Raw genomic sequence first — 5,737 nt, 5'->3', positions numbered from 1 at the left:
TCCGAGAGATGCTGAGAATTTATGACTTGGAGGTAAGTTTATGTTTGACTTTTCCATGGGGACAATGCTGATCATATAATGTGTTGTCATTACAGATTACAAAAAACTTGTAATTGTTTTGTGATGCCTTGATAGTAGTCAATCATCCTGCTGAAGATAGATTACTATTTGTAACATAAGTGAAGCATTACATTGTTATACCAGTGACATGGACTGGGTATGCTGGCAAAATATTTCTATAATGATTTTTCTTTTTTCTCAATCTAGGAAGAACATGACATCAACATGCGACGCACTCTGGCTCTTTGTGCACTTCCAGTGTTCCAGAAAGTGTTGATGTGTCTGAAAGATAACAAACCATTGAAACCATGCCTACTCTCCCTGAAAAATGATTTGTTAAAACAATAAACAAGGTGAGAAATGCCTGCTGAGTGCAGGAATGCATAAATGTGATTGTAACGAAGGGCGCTTCGTTACCAGTGACTGTCGGCCTTGGCTTGTAAATATTGTTATAGTGGGGGAGAGTATGACGATTTTACTTGTACCAAATGACTACAAACATGAACAGCGACATTTTGCACTTTATTATTCACAGAGCGTTGTACAGGATATTTGCATCTTGAGTAGTAAGGGTAGATTGGTTACATGGCATATGTATTGAACATGTCACAATACAGGTATCGGGTGACCGGCGCTGGGCTCTACCTGGAAGAGAGGGGAGTTCGGTTAGGGTCCGATGGCACGATGTCTATTTTAGTGAGAAAAAGGTGGTCAATACAAGGAAATTGGTTAGGGAAACACTTACCGGTCCGATCTTGTGTCTGCTCCCGTGTTCGGCCGAAAGAAGTCCCCGGCGTACGAACAGGGTAAAGAACGTTCCGGGAGGGACCAAGTGGCTGATTAGGTAGAGGGGATCTGGGTGAATTTGTATGTTGAATATATTGAATGTAATTGTGTTTTTGGGGTTTATGTTTGTTGGGAGGTGAATGACAGGAAAACACCATCGTAAATATTTTGCTAAAATTAGAAATTACGTCCTGATGGAATAATTTCACTTGGGAACAGAAATGGAGCATACCTGTCCAATGGTATGATGCAAGGTAGTCCACCAGGGACACAGTATAAAAGGCGCCAGTTCCATCTAACTGTGTTGCTGTTGGCTGACTAGTTCCATTGTTCTAGTTATGTCACTGAGGTTGTTGTAAATAAACTGCACGTTGAAGTCCTTTGAATCCTTGGCTTGTTCATCATCCACTACTGCAAATCCAGCCGCTAAAGGGCCATCATAACAGTGATTCATGTCAGCAACATTATTACAGCTATGTTGTTCTGTTGTTCATTCTTAGATGTGTCTGATATTATAGACATGTCTGTTAAAATGTCGAAAGCACTTTTGCACTTTTTTGAGGCCGTAACAGTATGCTCAGTGGGCTTTTTATAAGTTTAGAATGAGAGGTACATTTTTTGTTTATTTTATTGTACTGCCTCCTTGACCTCATTGATCAATATGCCCTCATTGTTAGTGGCAATTCAGTTATTTATTTATATTATATTTTCTTTTATTCATTGTATTTTATTCTGTTTTATTTGGTATGTTTTTAATTTTCCTCATTTGCACATTTTTTTTAATTTGAGAAAATACAGTGCAGAGAAGGGAAAGTTTGTTCATCCTCAATGATTCAAAATAGGCTGCTAAAATTTATATTTGTAAAAAAAATGTTTGACTCCAGGTGTTACACTTGGAGTTGGCAGTTGGTAATGCCTTTTTAAAAGGTATGTTTTAAGGTGCTGTTTTATACCCTAATAAATAATTGGAATTCTGACAGGAACACTTTAGTCAAGAACCTTTTATTGCATGGATGATGTTTCTCTTGCACAATCATTTTAAGTTGGCAAGTGGTAAATATTTTGAGTTCATAAGGTGTAATATTTTGAGTAGATACTATTGATGTAATACATTGTGTACAGTTGATTTTTTTCAAGTCCATGCAATTTAGTTTTTTATAAGTATCATTCTATCAAATCATTTAAGTATGAAGAAGACATAAATATTAAGTTATGGGAATTTTAAAAAATATGTTGAACTTAGAATATAGATTAAATCAACTGAACACATTTTTTGAGTAAGTAGTGTAACTCAAAAATATTATAAGCATAATTTAAAAGTTCTTATGTGATCAGTTACAAACAAAAATTTTGAGTTTTCTGAACTTATTCGGGTTTACAGTGTTCATTGTAAGATATGAAAAGTTAAAAACAAAAAGTTAAACACTTCCTGGACCCACTGGCAATTTAAAAAAAAACTGTAGGCTGTATGTAAATATGTCACAAACTGTAACAGATCTCAGCTTGATTAAACAATATACAACACTTACAGACAGAATCTGTGCATATTTATTTTTTATTTTTGTTTCATTAATGCATATGTTACTACATTCTAAAATGAAAATGTAATGATTAAGTATAAAGCAGAGGTTCATGGGATCATGAAAATCATCATCATTAAAATGGTTAACACCCACAGTTGCATAAAATCGCTGTTGGTCCTAGATGAGTCTGTGCTGATTGTAAGCTCCTTGTGCCCAGTCGACACTCTGGTTTACGCAGATCTTACCCTTGGCAACACTGACCCTGCAGAAAAATCCATAACATCAGAGTTTGGGCTGAAAATGTTATTTGATATCATAGTCATAGAGAGTACATTGTCACATTTCTTTGAAAAATACTTAATGCCTGTTGACTTATTCTCTTCATTCTTTCTGTTTTGTGCTCTGACAAACGCTGGCTCAACATGTGGTTAGTGCTCATTATATAGACATAAACAAGTATCAAAGTAAAATGGAGACATACACAAATCCCTTGTGTTGAGGGAATGATCTGCAGACAGATCTGCAGCCATTGTGTGTGAATTCAGCAGATAGTTCATAACAAGTAATTTTACAGTTAGGATTAGCCTTGGTTTATGTATTTAACCCTGTATACCAAAAGGTGGGAAACAAGATGCAAAATACGAGGCAATCAGTTTGATGTCATTGTGCAAAACTCAGAGATGTTCAGCCATTTTAACCCACACACTACCACTAAACATTGTGCCTTGGAGACTGAGTATGATCAGTTGTGAAAATACCACTGTAACAATATGTTGGTTTATGATGATTGGACATAGTTACATGACACAACTATTCCATCAGCATGTCCTTAAAGAATAACATGGACATTTGGGTACACGTTTCAGGTGTTTTAAATGTAATTCTATGTAAATTGATGTATTTCTGTGGTTCAGCAGGACAGTTACTTACAGCTGCATTAATCAGTATATTTTTGGAACTATGAATCACATGACTAGATGTAATATTTAAAGAGTTGTTTGTGTACATAAACACAGATCATTATCAGCTAACTCTGCAGCTCTAGTGAGTCTTTTAGCTTCCTTTAGCTCACCCCTGCAAATTAGCCCTGATTAACCCACAGTACACTACTTGCAATTTTATTATTCTGTGGTGGCTGTGAATCTGTCTGTTTCTGTAGTTTTTTTTGTTTTTTGTTATCTGCCTGTGATCAAAAACTAATGTGCAGCTTTAGTATACAACACCTGCTTCACAAACAAAACTGAATAATACAAATGTGGACATGGATATGAACCTCCAGTGTTATCAAGACAGTATCTCTTCCGTAGAGGGAAGCCATTGCACAGCTATTATCTGATCATTCATCAGAGGCCTAAATTGGAAAATTTGTGGGTTAACCCTATCAAGAATAAAAAAATATTTATTGTCATTATGCATATACAAGCTCTCGGCTTCAAAAAGGCACAATATTTAAAACATACACAAATAAACCAACTATAAACACACTATAGATAATAATAATATAATAATATGTGCAATAGCATGGCAGAAGAAAAATATTCAGAAAACACTCAGAAAAATACACATAACTAGAAACAAAGCTCACTACATAGTTGTCTAGTTAGGGGAGGGAAGTTACAAGTTATCATCACCTCCGTTGCCACAGAAAACAGAAGTGTCAGTGTTTATCTTATCTGCATCTGCATTTTTAGTGGAAAGGTCATTATTCAACATCTTTATACACTTACATAAGTTCTAAAAATATGTTTAAAGAAGAAATAAAATACAAAACACATTTTATTTAGATTACACTCAAATCATCTGTTGCAATAGGCTAATGCACAAAATTAATAAAATAAGCTTAAACAAGCTTTGCTCTTGTTGTAGCCTATGGGCACCAACATCGAGTTTTGGGAAGGAAATCAGGGATATTCATTTTGATATCAAGATCAATGTTAATAGTCTATATTAATATTCTATATCAATATCCGCACCGTAAATGTAATCAGTTTGATATCTGAGATTGTGATTTCTCGATTCAGGGATCCAGTTCACCATTACAAGAGACACACAGCTAGGTCTTAATGTGTATTTACAATTTATTGACTATTCAAGTGAATGTTGATAGACTGGATATAAAGATAAAAAGGAAACCTATTACCTATTACTCGTCATTAATAGAAGAAAATAAGAACAACCCCAAGTTTCTTTTCAGTAAAGTGACAGAGAGTCACAGGTCTATTGATCCCTGTATTCCTCGAACTCTCAGTAGTGATGATTTCATGGCCTTCTTTAATAACAAAATTTTGACTATTAGAAACAAAATTCACCACCTCCAGCCCACAGCTCTTAAGCCAAAACACAGGACTTGACTGTTTTGCTCCCATTGACCTCCACCAGCTCACTTCAACAATGTCTTTATCTAAACCTTCAACCTGTCTTTTAGACCCCATCCCAACTAGACTGCTTAAATAAGCCTTACCCTTAATTAGCAACTCTGTACTCTGTACTCAAGATGTATTGACCAACTATAGACGATATCTAACCTCCCCTTTTCTTCTAAGATCCTGGACAAAGCAGTTGCAAAACAGCTATGTGACTTTCTACAGGATAATAGTTTATTTGAGGTTTTTCAGTCTGGATTTAGAATGTATCATAGCATGGAGACGGCACTTGTGAAAGTTACAAACAATCTCCTAAACGCATCAGACAACAGACTTGTCTTGTTAGATCTTAGTGCTACCTTTGATACAATTGACCATCACATCCTTTTACAGAGACTGGAGCATTTTATTGGCATTAAAGGAACCACATTAAACTGTTTTAAGTCCTATCTGTCTGATAGGCTTCAGTTTGTACATGTTATCAACAGTTCCTCCATGTGCACAAAAGTTAGACAAGAGTTCCACAAGGGTCAGTGCTTGGACCTTGTATATGCTTCCCTTAGGCAACATTATCAGAAATCACTCAATAAACTTCTGTTGTTATGCTGATGATACACAACTATATTTATCAATGAAACCTAATGAAACCAATCAGTTAATTATCGTACTTGGCCCCAAACACCTCAGAAATACATTTTCCAATGACGTAGTTATATGAGATGGCATTGCCCTGGCCTCCAGCTCCGCTGTAAAACCTTGGAGTTATCTTTGATCAGGATGTGTGGTTTATATCCCACATAAAACAGATTTCTGCCTTCTCTCACCCGCGTAATATTACCAAAATCAGACATTTTCTCAAAAGGATGTCGAAAAACTAGTTCATGCATTTGTTACTTCCGGGCTGGACTATTGTAATTCGCTATTATCAGGCTGCCCATGTCTCTAAACATGTCTCTAAAGACTCTGCAGTTGATCCAAAATGCTGTAGTATGTTTACTGACAGGA

At 35.8% G+C, this 5,737-nt stretch overlaps 1 long non-coding RNA gene across 1 annotated transcript; it reads right to left on the bottom strand.

The window, feature by feature from the left end:
* Positions 1 to 563: 563 nt before the first annotated feature.
* LOC108902231 (uncharacterized) lies at positions 564 to 845 on the bottom strand. Its single transcript, XR_001964033.2, has 2 exons — positions 806 to 845; positions 564 to 705 (listed from the first exon to the last, which is right to left on the bottom strand). It is a non-coding gene; the product is annotated as an uncharacterized LOC108902231 (long non-coding RNA).
* Positions 846 to 5,737: the final 4,892 nt, after the last annotated feature.

This window comes from Lates calcarifer, unplaced genomic scaffold, assembly GCF_001640805.2.
Source record: "Lates calcarifer isolate ASB-BC8 unplaced genomic scaffold, TLL_Latcal_v3 _unitig_4791_quiver_3620, whole genome shotgun sequence".
NCBI classification, from domain to species: domain Eukaryota; kingdom Metazoa; phylum Chordata; class Actinopteri; family Centropomidae; genus Lates; species Lates calcarifer.
This window is presented reverse-complemented; position numbering and strand designations above follow the sequence as displayed.